This window comes from Seriola lalandi, unplaced genomic scaffold (genome assembly GCF_002814215.2).
Source record: "Seriola lalandi dorsalis isolate HSWRI2012SDOR001 ecotype SW California unplaced genomic scaffold, Sedor1 jcf7180002054936, whole genome shotgun sequence".
NCBI classification, from domain to species: Eukaryota; Metazoa; Chordata; class Actinopteri; order Carangiformes; family Carangidae; genus Seriola; species Seriola lalandi.
Window position 1 is genome coordinate 88663 of NW_019525488.1, and position 17710 is coordinate 106372.

Genomic DNA, 17710 nt, shown 5'->3' on the forward strand with positions numbered 1-17710 from the left:
GGGGGGTGTATTATCTGAGGCAGCAGCAGAAATCTGACTGTGTGGTGGACGTTCAGAGCAAAGAGGACACGTCAAGGTTGAACCACACACAGCTGTAAATTATTCACCAGCCAAGGGAGACACACACACACACACACACACACACACACACACACACACACACACACACACACACACACACAGCCCTGTCTCCTTGAAATCACATTTATAAATAACGGATCTGAAACGTCAGATACAACAGAGTGAAGCTGCTGCAGGTTTTTCTACCAACATAAAGACGAACATGTTGATACTGATCTTATGAAGCAGTTTATAATGATTCATGTTTGTTCAAGTGCTGCAACTTAAACTTGAATCCAAGATGGCCGCTGCTGCTGCTGAATCTAATATCTGAAGTCCTCAGATAAATTGACTTAGTTCGAGGTTTCACCGACTGAGTCATCACTCTGCTCTGGACTTGTGATTCTGTCGGATCTGGATCATCCAGGTCTTAATCTGGTCAAGACCTGGTCTTCATGTTACCACCCGATGCAAAGGAAGGTCTAACGACTCTACGGCTCAGGGGTGTGAGTTACATCAGTGAGACTCTCTGAGGCCAACAGGAGAAAAACCACCTCAGCGTCAGTCTGCGAGACAAACCTGATGTGGAACCAGTCTGTAAAAGTCTCATTTAATAAGACCTGACTTTACTACAGCTGAAAACAGCAGTCGGGTTATTTACAGGCTGGTTCAGGTAAAACTCTGGTTTAACCCTTTCACAACTGAGTCTCAACCTGAGGGTTTTCTCAAGACCTTGATGTTCATGGAAACCTTCATGTCTCAGCCTCTGAATCAGACAGAGACGTGAAATAAAAACCATTTGAGACCTTAAACATTTGACTTTTATTAGAAATCATTGGCTTGACCTTTGAAAAATATATGACTGAAAAAAAAGCACATCTGTCGACATTTATTTAATGATTTATAATAAAAGGTTTCAGATGGTTTTTATTTCTTGTCTCTATCTGTTTCAGAGGCTGAGAAATAAAGGTTTTAGTGAGAGCTTTGCATCAGGTGAATCTTCACCTCTAGCCAGTGGTGATACTGGCTCCTCCCCCTCCTCTCCCACATGTCTCGCACCCTGAGCCTTGACTAGCTGGTTAGCATGTTAGCAGGTTAAAGTCAGTGTCTGAATCTTCTCAGTCGTTGTTTTCACTCAGGCAGCTGCTGCAGTTTCATATAAACAGCAGCTTTGAATTAAATATAAGAAATGGCTTCACAGGATTGAAAAAACGAGAAAATTATAATTACACAATAACGAGGCCACGTTCACATCATCTGAATGAGGCTGCAGTTAAAACTGGACCTGACTATTATCCCTCCTCCCTATATGAAACAGGTCCCACTAACACTCTCCTCCTCCACTGACGAGAACCTGTAACTTTCCATTTTAATGAGCCCACAGCAGAACGAGAGAGAGAGAGCGAGCGAGAGAGAGAGAGAGCTGCCCAGCATCGATCTGTTTTTCCTCAGGTTTTATGGAGGGAGGAGGACATGTCAGATTTTCCTCAGCTGGATGGCAGCAGCAGCTGGTCCAGACATGAACTCACCAACCACAGGATGAAAGAGAGAGAGAGAGAGAGAGGCTGCTACACCTCCTTCTAGAAGTAAAGACACAGCTTTGTCCTCAGGCTTGAAATGATCCAAAGCTTCACAAATCACACTTATCATTTAAAAACGCAGCTGAACACGCCTCCTTAGAAAACCTAAAAAATGCATTCGAATCCCGACTTGCCCCCTCCTCCCTCCAGCATCCTCCGTCCTCTCACATCCACTCTGCCCCCGTCTGAACCAATCACCCACAATTCAAAGGGCCACAGCTGCATTACTAACTATTTATAACCCTTTTACAAGAGTCTCAGGAGCTGGAAACATCAGGACATCGGGGGGGGGGGGGGGGTTAGTTTAGGGCTAGTTTCTAACTCTAGCTTTAAGTTACAGATAGGCTAACTAATGTTAGCTAGTTTCTATCTTTATCCTTCAGTTACAGTTGAGCTAACTAATGTTAGCTAGTTTCTAACTTGAACCTTCAGTTACAGTTGAGCTAACTAATGTTAGCTAGCTGATAGCACGTCCTTTCATCTCCAGTGTTAGCTTGTCACTTCATCACTAATATAAAGTGTCATGTTTGATCTAATGTTACAAACTCTGCAGCTCAGTCATGAGCGGTGAGACGATGGAGGATTAGTTGTTGTAGAGAAACGTTTAACATCAATATAGAGTTTATTATTTCATGTTAACAGTCTTTGTGAGGTGGTTTAGTTAGTCTAGTTTCCTTTTTGATATTAGCTTCTATAACAGACACCGTCTTTGTTTTCACTCATGAATTCAGGAGTTTTACCTGTCGGGTCATTGACAACATTAAAATCCACATGCTGAAGACTCAGTGATTATACTGTATTAGCAGTGGTGGAAAGTAATTAGGTACATTCAGCCTAAGTACTTTACTTAAGTACAGTGAAGTACTTGTACTTGAGTATTTACTACATTTATGACAGCTCAAGACACTGAGAACTGTAACAGCTCAGTGAAGCAGACGTCTGCACTGCTGTGATCTCTGAGAGCAGAAAGCATCTCAGCTTCACATCCATCACAATGTGACCAGGAGACAGAGGTGAAGTTCCTCCAACATTCTTTAGGAAATTCAGTTAAAGTTTGAGCAACATCTGGATGGAAACATGAGTCAGTGATTTCAATCTGACTCAGCATTTTCCCATAAACCTCTGAATATCTCATTTTCACTGGATGAAACTCATCCACACTCACTTCCTGTTTCCTTCCTCCAGCCTCCTCTAACGATCCTGTTCCTCCATCCTGCCCCCCCCCCCTCCTCCACTGGTGTTTTTCTTACTCCTGTTTTTCTGCACCTCTCTCCTTTTTCTCTCTCTTTTCTCGCCTCCCTCTCCACCAGTCACAGTGATGAAGTGGCCAGTGAGTAGCCGTCTCTGTCGGTAATCACCACGGTAACTCATGGCAGCGCCGCGGCGCCGGCAACACGCCATCCATCACCGCCTCCGCTGCTGCAGGAAACTGATATATCAAGATGTAAATTGTGGCCCTGCTGCTCTCGCGCTCCTCCACTGTCTCCTCGGGGGGGTACGATGGGGGAGGAGAGGAGAGGGGAGAGGGGTCGAGGAGGAGAATAATGAGGAATGTGGAGGAGAAATCAGAGGAGAGAGGAGCTGGGGGGAGGAGGTAAAGAATAGAGGATGGTGGAGGAGGGAAACATGAGGGAGGGGATGGGTGGAGACAAGGAGATGTAAACAGAGGAGAGAGAATGAAAGAGTGAGGAAGGAGGGAAGGAAGGAAGGAAGGAAGGAAGGGAGGAAGGAAGGAAGGAAGGAAGGAAGGAGGAGAGGAAAGAGTCAAGGGAGGAGAAAACTGAATGTATGACGACGACTGTGGTGCTAATCCATCCTAATCCAGCCTTATTGCTTTCTCTCAGCCTGCACAGTGTACACCACACACACACACACACACACACACACACACACACACACACACACACACACACACACACACACACACCACCCAGCTGAGCTGCTGTTGGAGCTGAGGTGGAGCAAACCTTCAGCAGCTCTTTGTTTTCACTCTAACACTGACAGGCAGAGTGTGAACGTGTCCATGGAGGACAGGTACCAGGACCAGGACCAGGACCAGGACCAGGACTAGGACCAGGACCAGGACCAGGACCAGCATCAGGACCAGGGCCAGGATCAGGACCAGGACCAGGACCAGGACTAGGACCAAGACCAGGATCAGGAGACGGGTCATGTGATTTTAGTGCAGCGGAGCAACTTAGAAATCAAACAACAGTTGAATCTAAATGACAGAAGAGTTTAAACGGTCCTGAGAGAAACAACAACACACGTCCAGAGTCTGTGATGATGAAAGCAGATGGATCAGACCTGATGCAGGTGGAGCCGACTACCTGCTGCCTCGCTGACGTGTGATTGGCTGTTGGCCGACGACTGTTGTCATTGGTTCTGAAGAGGAGCAGCTGTCAGGTTAAAGTCTGACTTTAGAAGCTGCAGGATTCTGTTATCAACCAAACCCGGTACAAATAATCACTGATTTTCTCCAGGAAAACATGGCCGACTGCAGCTCGCCAAAGACGGAAAAATACATCTTCTCCTGCTTCAGTTCAGTCCTGAATGTTTGATGATCTTCATTGAGGTAAAAAATGCTCTGAGAACGTGTTATTTGGTCTTTGTACTGTTGCAGTCGGATGTGAACTGCCAGTATTTGAGACCTTGAAGTGGGACACGAGCTGGAAAAGGCAGAGAACCACTGATCTAATGATTCTCTGGAAACTCAGTCGAGATTTACAAACCGTGTGGACGAATAAATCTGAGGTGAAAACTGGGCAGAGAAACAAACCAACAAACAAACAGCTCTCTCACTGAAGAGCTTCACTTCTTTGGGGCATCGCTGATCTTCATCAGACAAAGATACGATGGACGGCGCCATCTTAGATCACATGATGAGGTCACATGGACACAGTGTCAAACAGAAATAAGAGATAACTTTCACAGTCCATATCTGTCCACGTGTAGAAACGTAACATGCTTGTGTTAAATAATCATATGTGACGCTGTAGAAGAGTCTGTGTCGATATCAGCAGTGACAACAGAAACCTGAGCAGAGTCTGAACTCAGAGGAAAGTAAAGAGGACAAACTCACTGTCTCAGTGCAGCAGCTCCGTCCTGACGGTCCCTGTGGAGACAGACACAGACAGAGCTCATCACTCACAGATCCTCCGCCGAGCTCTTCACACTGGGATAATGAAGCAAATGTGTGTGTGTTGGAAATCTGTTCAGGTTTCAGCCATGACATCATCTGAACCCTCCCAGTCCCCCGAAGCAACGCCGAGTCTGAGAGTGAGCGCTGGACTCGACGCTGTGGAGGAGGTGAGTCGCTAATAACACTGCTGCATTTACAGCATCCTGAGGGCGCACACACACACACACACACACACACACACACACACACACACAGAGCAGCAGCTGGGCAGCGCTGACCTTTCTGAATAAAGGGTAAACAGCAGAAACAAAGGCAGTAAAACAACAAAGAGCTGATGTCATTAGAAAACCTATTGACAGAAATCTGTTCACACACAAATGGCCACTTCACCTCACTGACAACAACACGTCCGAACCAGCCAATCAGAATCAGCGGTGGATGACATCACAGTGGTTTCACTTCCACTTGTCTTTACAGTTTAACCTGCAGAGAAATGGCTGATCCAGATGTTTCTGCGCAGCTCTCAGACACTGACGTTGAGGTCACAGGTGACGTGACCCTGTTTGTGCATCAGCTGCAGCTGCTCTGCAGGTTTAGCTCGGTGTCTGTGCAGATCTGAAACTGGAGGCGCTTTGATTCATCTAACATCAGCTGACAGTTTGTACCGACAGCTCTTCACCTGCCTGACGACTTAATTAAGACAGAACGTGCTGCAACTTATAGACACGCCACAGTTACTGTCATGATCACTAAATACAAAGATAACGGTCTCATCCAAAGTTTTATTTACTTCTTTTCATGTCAAAATCATTATATTTGTTCATATTTGGAAAATCAAATACACAGAATATTGTGTGTGTGTGTGTGTGTGTGTGTGTGTGTGTTCGGATTCGCCTGAGTCATGACTCAGAGAAACTGCTGCACTCAGGTGTTTGGGAGGTTTTAAAAATAAAAAAATCAGTTTTTTGTTTTGAAACCAAAGCAGGAAAAAAAACGATTCTGGTGTCAGAATCAAAAATTGAAAAATCAACCAAGATGGTCGTTCTTGGTTTTTAGCGATTCCTTTTATCACCCGTGCTTTCTGCAGACCCCCCCCCCCCGACCATACAGGCTTATTACTTATTTATCCTGGTATAGATCCTGTGTTTGCTTAATGTTACACTTTTATATTCCCTTGGCTTTTATTTTGACTTTTTTCCACTTCACTTCCTCTTCCTGTCTGTCCACTGATCTCCTGTCTGTTTTCTCTGTGGTTATGTTAAAGCTAGAAACAGACACCACTCGCCTCCATCATTGTGACTCCAGCTCCATGTGCATCACTTCCAACACTGATACGCTGCTGTGACTACTTCCTGTTGCTGAGCTATTATTGGACAATCCCTGCTTGGGGGAGGGGCATGTTCACAGCATGATATAATACAAAATGAACCTGATCTAATCTAATCTAATCTGATCTGATCTAATGACAGGGTGTGATGCATGTTTCTCTTGTTATTGTAGGAAAATAGTTGAAAACACATTAGAGCGTCAGATGAATTGATGGCTGACAGTTATGGAGCAGCCTGTGAATAGAAAGTGACTAATTAGTGTTTAGTGTTCAGCCAAGTGAACAGTACTGTGTGTTACTGCCAGAGCAGGACATATGGCAGAAAGAGGCCCGGGCCAAACCGAGGCAGTCAGGACTGGAATCAGCCGGTCCAGCTCCCAGCAGCCCCTCTGTGCACACACACACACACACACACACACACACACACTGCACCTCAGATGATTGACAGGTGGTCTCCTGACCTGAGGACGACGCCCACAGACCGTCCTGCTTCAGATATAGATTCAGAACTTATAGAAACTCTAAAAGGTTGTTCATAATTAAACTGCTGCTCCAATAATTTAGTTTTGAGATGGATTTTAAAAAGAATCAAAACACTGGAAGGTTTCCTATAATGCAACTTGATACTATCTTCAATCTGCCTGGTTCTTCAGGCTTCCTGCTACAGATCTGCGGCCTGTGTTTTCACAGGCTGAGGACGATTAACCATCAAGTTAATTAAGTTTCACTTGTAAAATCAGTGGAATGATTCTTTAACCTGTAAGATGAAATCTTCATAAAACTGAGCGCAGTCACAGTAAATATAATAAAACGTAATATAATATAATACAACGTAATTTAACATAATGTAACATAATATAATGAAATATAATATGATGTGATGTAATATAATATGATTTAATGTAATATAATACAATATAACATAACATAAAATAACAATATAATATAAGTGTCCAGATCCACAAACACATCACCAGGATACAATATCACTGCAGATATGATTATTCATCTCTACACATCAGCTGAAATCAGTGCAGGTCTCTGGTTCTCAGATCTGAATCTGTTCAGCTGCATTAGCATCTTTTTATTCCTCTCAGCGAAGCCATTATATTCAAGTCACAGAGCATCCAGCTTTCAACGCAGACAGAAATTAACCAGTGATCTTAGAAAAACTCAGTCTGCTGCTGCACAATGAGAGAAGAAGTCACACTTATTTTTCTGGCTGTCTCTCTTTTTCCTGATCCAAACAAAGATGGCTGCCGTAAACAACAAGCTCTCGTTCACTTTGTAAAATACAAAATTACATGTTAATATCATGTGATTTTAAGGACACGTGTTATTTTCAGAAACTGGTTCAGAATATTTTCTCTTCTGTAGAAAAACAGTCAGAGCAGCTGGATTTTTCACCTGGGTTTTACTCTCTGCTGTGACTTGAATGCAACAATAAAACACGAGAAACAAAAACTTCTCTAACCTTTAATGTTAACTCTCCATATTAACTCTCCACATTAGTACAGAGATTTTTTTCAGGGGAGAAGAACTCAAGAAAAACAGCAACTTAAAGTTTCCATTTTTCAACACTATTTTTTTGTTTCCTGAACCTTGAACTTGCTGTAAGTAGCAGTAGCTAACTATTTAGCTTTTGAAAAACATTTTAACTTACCTTCTGAGTTTCTGATTTATATTGTGTCTGTAAGATCTACAGATGAACGCTAATGTTCGCTAGTTTATAACTTTAGCCTTCAGTTACTGGTAAGCTAACTAATGTTAGCTAGCTGATTGTAGTCCTTTCATCTCCAGTGTTAGCTTGTCACTTCATCACTAATATAAAGTGTCATATTTGATCTGATGTTACAAACTCTGCAGCTCAGTCATGAGCGGTGAGACGATGGAGGATTAGTTGTTGTAGAGAAACATTTTAACATCAATATAGAGTTTATTACTTCATGTTAACAGTCTTTGTGAGGTGGTTTAGTTAGTCTGTTATCTTCCTGTCTGGACCACAACAGCGGTGGTCAGCCCTCTAATGGTGAATGTCTCTGACTGTGTGACTGAGTGACTGAGTGACTGAGTGACTGTGTGACTGAGTGACTGTGTGACTGTGTGACTGTGTGACTGAGTGACTGTGTGACTGAGTGACTGAGTGACTGTGTGACTGTGTGACTGAGTGACTGTGTGACTGTGTGACTGAGTGACTGTGTGACTGAGTGACTGAGTGACTGTGTGACTGTGTGACTGTGTGACTGAGTGACTGAGTGACTGTGTGATCATAATTCCACCATTGCTCAGCCAAATAGCATGAGAGAGGAAATGTTGTACTTTTGATTTATTTGAAAGCTTTAGTTAAACACGCAAGATACTGTAGGGACTGTGAATATTAATGATGATGTGAATTCTCTCCCTCTGCTGAAGTGACACCGTTTACCAGAATAACAGAGAACACACCTGAACAGCAGGTGAGCTGTTAACCTTCCCTCTGTCTTTGTTCCTGCTCAAACTCTCATTTCTTTTATTTCTTTTCTTTGTCTCCTGAGAAAGTTTCTTTTTATCTCCTTGTTTTCAGGCTCATTATCACCTCAACACCAGCAAACTGACTCATTATGCAAATGTCTGCATGAATCTGCACATCACTTAACCACAGCGCCTCTGTGCTACAGTGTGATGGCACTCAGAGACTGATCCATGTGCAAATCACTGCACATCAGTGTTTCTCATTCGTGTAAAAGATACAACTGGTATTAATGTGTTTATTAATATCAGTGTCTGAAGCAGCAGCAGCTCTAACCTCAGGCTTCCAGTCACACTAACTATTAATACATAGTCCTTCATTCAAACTGACTCATTATGCAAATGTCTGCATGAATCTGCACATCACTTAACCACAGCGCCTCTGTGCTACAGTGTGATGGCACTCAGAGACTGATCCATGTGCAAATCACTGCACATCAGTGTTTCTCATTCGTGTAAAAGATACAACTGGTATTAATGTGTTTATTAATATCAGTGTCTGAAGCAGCAGCAGCTCTAACCTCAGGCTTCCAGTCACACTAACTATTAATACATAGTCCTTCATTATAATGTAAAACCATGCAGATGTGCAGCTGACGTATTAAATCAGATTCTATTATTAGAACCAGCTGTGTCAGCACCAGACTGCTGAGAAACGCACACACACACACACGCACACACGCGCACACATGCACACACACGCACACACGCGCACACATGCACACACACACACACACACACACACACACACACACACACTTTAAACCATTAGATTTTCCATATTACTCAATAAAAATAGTAAAAGAATAATTGGGCATTTTGGGAAATGTGTTTGCTCATATGTTACTTGGTCTCTGGTCGCCCCCACCCATCAGCTGAAATAATGATTAATTGATTAATCATTTCATTGGTCTACAGAAAATTGGCAAGTTTGATTAGTGATTAATCATAAAGTTTAACTAATAATTTACTGATGCTTCCTTCTCACATGTGAATATTTGGCCTCTGAGGATGAGCTTAAATTCATTAAACGATTAATTATAAATTAATAAGGAAACAATCATCAGACTAATAAAGGGATGATGGAAATAATCAATAACAAATCTTTCTCCCTGGTTGCTCTTCAGTGGTTTAAATTCCGAAACAGTAAAACCAGTTATTATAAAGTGAACCGGGGCTTTGGGGTCCTGCAGGTCCCTGGGGTCCTGGGGTCCTGGGGTCCTGGGGTCCCTGCAGGTCCCTGCAGGTCCCTGCAGGTCCCTGGGGTCCTGGGGTCCCTGCAGGTCCCTGCAGGTCCCTGCAGATCCCTGCAGGTCCCTGCAGGTCCCTGGGGTCCTGGGGTCCTGGGGTCCCTGCAGGTCCCTGCAGGTCCCTGGGGTCCTGGGGTCCTGGGTTGCCTACTTTGCCTAGTTTGCAAACATGGCAAGTGATGACAAATTTAAATATTTAAAAAATCTTCTAGGATTAATAAATAATTATTATGAAAAATGAAAATAATCCCTTTTTGTTTCCACACAGGCTTTTGTAAACACGTTGTTTTGTCTGAAAACAATGTGAATGTTTCGCTCTGTATTCACGTATGAGAATATTCTTATTAATGTTGTGACACTCAGTTAAATAAACTACATTAGTCATCATCATAATGATTCAGCAGATGATCCACGACTGACACCTTCACAATGACTGGATTTAAACTGCTGGAAACACATCCATACATTAAACATCCACTCATTAACATCCATACATTAAACATCATACAGCAGATTCATAGAGGGAGTGAAGTGTACATGAAGTGAGTAAATGCAGCGAGGCTGTTTATGTTGGCACAGACATTTGAGCTGAAACTAGAAGCCAAGTGAGAAACAGAAGACTTTCCAAAATAAAGCTCCGAGCCTCTCTATTCATCACACACACACACACACACACACACACACACACACACACACACAGCCATTGTCTCCTGAAACAAAAGCACACACACTAATTGTGTGTTTCCATTTTACGGCCCTCTGCTTTGTGTTGTGTTGTGTTGATCAATCACCGGCGGCGTGATGAGCAGCAGGGTGAGCGGGGGAGGGCCGGGCGGCGGCGGCTGGGGCGATGTACCCACGTCCCACCTATTGGCACCATCCGTGTTCCAGAGAGCCCTCGAATAAATCACTGTTAATGACACCGGGACCAGGAGAGAGGAAAAACACCAGGCGGGGGAGGAGGAGGGGGAGGAGGAGGGAGGGGGAGCTATTTGGATAAATATTCAGCTCAGAGCTGCTCAGGATGTTTGTGAGGAGTTTAGAGGAGTTTCACCTGCAGCAGATGAGGCGCTGCTGGGTCACACACTTTTATTTTCTGAGCTTAACCTTTAACCAGGTAAACCTACGGCTCCGTCCACACCAACATTTTCATTTTCAGACAAAGACCATCTCCATCCACACTAACACACCTGAAACACACGTCACATGACCGTTCGCCATACACTGAGCATGTGCGAGCCGGTGTAAACAGGAAGTAGATTGTCTCCTCTGCAGTGAAGCCTCTGAAGGAGGAACAGCAGAGACAGTTGTAGCATTAAAACAGAGAATGTAAGTGAACAACAAAGACAACAAGGTCAGTGACACTGTCATTCATCATCATGTTGTTTTCACCACTGGTAGTCCAGGCTGATGACAGCCAATCAGGAGAGGCCGTGGGTGTGACCCCATTGTTTACAAAGGTCTAAGTTTCTGTCCAGACTACAACACAACCCCGGAGTTTTCAAAATAAAATGCAACTCCGGAGTTTTCAAAATCAAACACAACCCCTGAGTTTTCAAAATAAAACACAACCGCAGATTTTTAAATCTAAAACACAACTCCGGAGTTTTCAAAATCAAACACAACCGCAGCATCTTCAAACTAAAACACAACCCCAGAGTTTTCAAACTAAAACACAACCCAGGAGTTTTCAATATAAAACACACCCCCAGAGTTTTCAGAATAAAACAGGTCCAACAAAGTTTCTGAACGTCTCTGTTTAGTGTGGACGGAGGAGTAAACATAGAAGAAGGAAGTGGATGTATCCTGGTCATGAAGCAGCACGTTCCAGTTACAATCACAGCGTATGATTTTCACTTCATCACCTGATTATTTCTCGTCCACTTAATGAATCGTTTTGATTCTAAAATGTCAAAACAATTGTGACAATATCAGACTCTTCAAACATGTATCAGACCAAAAGTTCAAGACCCACTCGAGACTCAGGAGAACATCAAAATGTCATAAGATGTTGTTCTGAAAACGCACATGCAACACAGCCATGAACCTCTGGATACAGTTAGCAGAATGCTAAGCTATTAGCAACATTCAAATTAGCCAGTTAATGGTGAATCTACCAACACAACCCATACAGCACATGTAGATATCACAGCCTGTTACCTGTAGAAGAACAACATCTCAACTTCTCTCCATCTCTCAAACACTTCCTGTCCATCTGAAGGGACGTGCACACACATCCTGGTCTGTAGAACAGCCAATAGGAACGCGCTCTCTCCCTGAGAAGACCTGTGATTGGTCAATGTTTCCTGTCATGGCTCAGATCTTCTAACAGAACCAAGAGGAGAAGCAGACGTCCAGGTTTCCTCTCAGACGAGTGGAATTACATTAAGCTGAAAGGTGACGATGGAGCCAAGGCTCATGGGTATTGTAGTATTGAGAAAACAAAACCAAAACCCAGCTGAAGCAGCCTGCAGGCTTAAATTAAGGATATTGTTAACAGAAACATGGTGAAATGAGAATCCACCCCTCCCCCTCCAGAGAGAGAGGAGGTGTGTGTGGGGGGGGGGCTGTTTAAGTCGGAATAGCTGGGGGAAATAGCTCTGATCAGGATTTTCCTGAGCACAATGAGGACGGGCAGAGAGAGTGATTGGATATGATGTGAGAGAGAGAGGCTGGTTTGCTGGGTAAGTGGCAATCCACCCGGCCTGCTGCTCCCGCTGCAGCTCCACTCTGACTGAAGCCTTATTTAAAAGGCTCAGAGCTTTTCCTCACATGATCGACCAGGTCAGGTGACCAGTGACTGCAGCTGCAGCGAGGCGCCGAGAGACGCTCGAAGGAAGATGGTGGGCGGGAGTACGTTTGTATATGAACAGTAGGAACATGTCCCTGCTAATATATGAGTGAACTCATTCACACCATGTTTGGAGTGAAGTCATTGGATATCGTCTCCAAGAAGACCGATTTAAGCACGCTATCATTTGATTGGATGAGAGGGTGGGGACTATCTGAAGGCTCACGTCATGTAAACTGACCAACCAGCAGCAACAGTGATTAAAATGAAAAACCACAGACTGTAAATAAAGATGGACGTCGCCTCTGAGCTGCTCCACCGTTGCCATCTTGGCAGTGTCTGACTCCACCCCTAACTCCCAGCTAATCCAAATATGGTCAAAGAGGAGGGGCGTGTGAAGACCTGAGACTTCAGTGCATGATGGCCCCAGACACTGCCAAGATAGCGACGGTGGAGCAGCTCACTCCGAGCTTCAGAAACCTGTGGGTGACGTCACAGAGGCGCCGTCCATCTTTATTCACAGTCTGGGACCAGGACACAGAGAAGTGTGTCGTGTTTGTCTGTGTACACACTCAGTGCAGCTGTGTACAGTACATGTAGTTTCACTGTGTGTGTGTGTAAAGTGATAAACAACATAACTGTTGTTAAATCACTGACACCTGTTTGTGAACGCAGCTTCATCTCAACACTAACGTCAAACTTTCCATCAAACTCAAGAAAACAAAGCTACTTTCCAAACACTGTGTCTGTGTGTGTTGACAGCTGTTCACGTGTACACACACACACACACACACACACACACACACACTGTATCTGCTGTGTTTCTGCTCATAAATCATGTGTCACATTAGAGCGTGTCAGGAGGAGACTGTTCTCTGCTGAACGCAGCGTTGACTTTAATCATGTCCAATTACAGCATGCTGCTGCTGCCCACACACACACACACACACACACACACACACACACACACACACACACACACACACACACACACACACGTCATATGGACAAGTATAGAAAATACCACCTTTTGATGTCGGCCTCAAATTGAAATGTGAAATAAGCCATCATGCATTTATTACTCTCCATGACACACAGCTGATTATCCCTGTGTGCTGCGATGGAAACATTCCCTCAATGAGAACAAAAAGATTTCACGGCAGCTCCATCACCAGCACCACCCCCTCACACACACACACACACACACACACAGGCAGGATTCCCACAGGACGTCGATGGAGACTCCCTCCAATAAAGAGGATTATAGATTCTGCCCTGTGCACCCGAGTGTTTCCAATGAAATAACGGCCTCCTGCATAAGTCATTAAAATTTAAACCATCCCCCTTTCAGCTGAATATCACTGTACTGCTCTGCATGCATTAGTCTGTGTGTGGAAAAATAACCCTGCTGCACTCTGTGTGTGTGTGTGTGTGTGTGTGTGCACGCATGCAAGGGTGTGAGAAAATTAGAAAGATAGATAAGAGGAAGTGAGTGGAAATGTGTTCCTATCCTCACGGGCCCTGCAGGCTCAGTGGCTGCTTAAAGATTTCACACACACACACACACCCTTAAACACCTATCTTTGTGAGGACCCGTCATCGATGTAATACACTCCCGAGCTTCTAACTTTAAACTCATGGGTCCAGGATTCTGGTCCCCATAAAGCTGTCAGACCCCACAAGTGTGGTGAGGTCCTGGTTTTTGGATCCCATGAATATAGAGAAACAAGTCTCCTCCACACACACACACACACACACGCACACACACACACACACACGTTTATTACCAGAGACAATCCTAGAACAGGAAGCAGTGAAGCAGTGAGGTGAATATCAAATCTACATTTCTGTCTGAGCTCATGGTGTAGGACAGGAAATACATATTTAAAGTGAGGCAGCACGCACACACACACACACGCACACACACACACACGCACATTATTTCATACACGTTCACACATGATTTCCATGTTTCCATGTTTCAGACTGCAGGTCTGCAGTCTTTTCCTCTGTGTCTGAGCATGTGAGGGTGTGTATGATGTGCATGTTGTCCTTGCAGGTGGACATACTCGCTCTGCTGTGGACGACAGGTTCCCATCAGTCCGTCGTGTCTGCAGCACCGATGCTACGTAATTAGACAGGAAGAAAAGAGGATGTGAGGGCACCAACTGCACAAGAGCTGGAAAACAAACATGGCCGCTGAGGCGACGATCTATTGCACAGGTGTGGGGCACGTCCTCCGAGTGGAGGAGACAGGTGTGTTCACAGTGTCCGTCACTGGGACAGCAGGGTGTTGTGTTTACAGCACTGCTGATAAACACCTGAGTCTAGCGCAGAGTCATGTGACTGAGGTTGGAGGGTCTGAGCAGGTTTCCAGACCAGAGGAAAAGTCACAGCGTCATCAGCCACTTACACTGAGGTGACTCACACATCCACACCATGTGTGTGTGTTGGAGGAGAGGATCGACCTTCTGCAGGTTATTCCCTTAAATAAAAATGACAGAAGCTTCTCCAGCGAGAATCGTTGAAAACATCATTATAGAGCAGCAGCTCAATGTTGTAAAAACTGCTTCAGTATTTATTTGAACAAATGCAGCAGAAAAACATGAGACAGGAAACTACAAATCTATTTCCATGTAAAGTGATCTTTCATTTAAAGTCGAGTTCTTGTTTCGAATCAGTGGAAATCAGTAGATTTTCACTAGTTTACACAGAAGAATGAGACGCTGCACTTCAGCACTGTCTAACCACAGTGTATCAATAAAGTTATGTTGCTGTGGACGGAGCAGCTCAGCGTGTCCACAGACGCTCAATAAAATATATTTTGACAGTGGAAACTTCTCAGCAGTCTTTGGACCTGAGAACTATTTATAACAGGATCTTAAAACTTCCTGAAAGTTTCTGAGTGGCCTTGACAGGATTTGATTTCTGGTGAAGCTGCAGCAGCCAAACGCTCCCTGGCTCTGGCTCTGGTTCTGGTTCTGACTCCGGTTCTGGCTCTGGGTCCTTGGATCAACACCTGACATCCTGAGGAAAACCCTGGATCCAGATCTGTGTGGATTTATCTGCGATCTCAAAATGAGTCTAACAGAACTCAGAAATGAGACTGATGTCAAAGTTCATTAAGTTCTGATACACAGTATTTACACACATCTGTTTTTTACAGCAGTGACGTAATCGCTCTTAGTTTTTACATGTTTGTGGCCTCAAGGTTTTTATTAAACGCCCTCATATTAACTTTATATAAAGGTCAGAGATCAGAACAAAACCATCAAAATAAACCAATAAATACAAGCAAAAAACACTTTAAAGCTCCAAGTTTTCTTCTTCTTCAGTGTTTATTTGAAGAAAATATAAAAACCATCTCAGTGTAGTTTTACATCTCCTCTCTCAGGCTTCTCTCTGCAGCTCTAGTAACAACAGGTCAGTGAGCCAATCAGAAGAGAGGAGGCTCTGAGTCTCTCTTCTGATTGGCTGACTGTTTTCTGAGTGATCCAATAAAAATACAGCAGATTTCAGGTAAAAACACTCAGAGAAACCAAATCCTGCAAGGTTTGGATGGTGGGTCCAGGTGGGCGGGGCTTGGTGACTGCTTTGTTGTGACATCACAAAGTTCCAGAAGTCCTGACGGCTGGTTTTAAGGCTCAGTTTCTGAATACAGGCTGTGTGCATTTCTCTGTGGACTGAGGCTTTGATACTTTCACAGTATTAATATAGAAGCTAGAGCTGATCTATAATCACACTACACATGGACACAGACCTTTACACTGGAGCAGCTTTAATCTAGAGACAATGTTTATTTACCTTTAAGCTTCATATTTATTCCTGAACGTTTGATCCGACCACAGACTGAGTATCGATCAGACCAGTTAGGAAACTTGGAAATGACACACACACAAGCTCGTCTTCTCCTGTTGCTAGGCAACATGATAACTCAAAGACTTGTGGGATAAGGTGAACATGCTTTAATGAGCACTTCTCCTCCTCCTCCTCCTCCTCAGCTGATGCAGAGGTTTGAAACCAGGAACACCTGACCGGAGGAACATCTGTGGGGCAGATGTTTGGCTGCGTCTGTGTTTTTCTAGATGTTTGTTCACCCACGTCTTGGACAAATAACCCGAGCTGATGATTCACATGATTCGACTCAGGCTGAACCTGTTTACCACGCAGCTCAGATAACTCGACCTCCCACAGATCATCTCCACACACTCACATACAACAGGAAATACTAAAGGAAACTTTACGTAAACTGGAAAAGTTTTCTAATGAGGAAACGTTCAGACACTAGAACACAGACCATCAGTAACACTGCTCCTGTGTTGTCAGGATAATTTCATATTAACTTTCATCATTTCATAAACATTAGCTTGTATTTATCTGTATTATTTACTGAGATGTTTCCAATCAAAGCTGCTACACTTAGTTATTAAATATCTGTTATTTCCTATCATTTCCAGAACAACAACTACAACAAATACAGAAGCTATGAAATAAAGTATCAGTGGAATTCTACATTCTTACTCTACAGTGCATTTACTTGTTTGTAATGTCTTTTATCTCTGCAGCACTTCTGTTAAAATGCAATGCTGATATGACTTATTCACATATTTGTATTTATTCACATTTGTTTTTAAATCGTATGTTATTGTCATCTTCATGTTCTACTTTTAATGTGCTTCCAGCCTGTAAAGCATTTTGACTTGTGTAGAAATAAACTGTATTTACATTTATATTTATACAGATTTTCACAATAAAATGAGACGAGTGTCAATAAGTGATAAAGTGCAGAGTACAGGTACAAACTCTACATGTGTCCCACAGTGATGAACACAGTTCACCAGGCTGCAGCGGGAGCAGAGTGGACTGGATCAGGGTCCTGGCTCTGGATCAGGGTCCTGGCTCTGGATCAGGGCGGTGGTTTAGTAAATGGAAACCATCTTGTGTTTCCAGCTGTGATCGGCCTGAACCGGAGAAAATGCAAAGCTCAGCGACGCATGAGAGTCTGTGGTTTCACATGAGATCTCTGTTTTTCTCTCTAGATCACGGTCCTCA

General features: G+C 43.7%; 1 protein-coding gene across 1 annotated transcript in view; it reads right to left on the reverse strand.

The window, feature by feature from the left end:
- enox1 (ecto-NOX disulfide-thiol exchanger 1) overlaps window positions 1-17710 on the reverse strand; it is an 81696-nt gene that overhangs the window by 50260 nt on the left and 13726 nt on the right. The window contains exon 3 of the mRNA XM_023393486.2: window positions 4723-4755. The gene's annotated coding sequence lies outside the window, so the exon portion shown is untranslated. The remainder of the gene's footprint in view (window positions 1-4722; window positions 4756-17710) is intronic.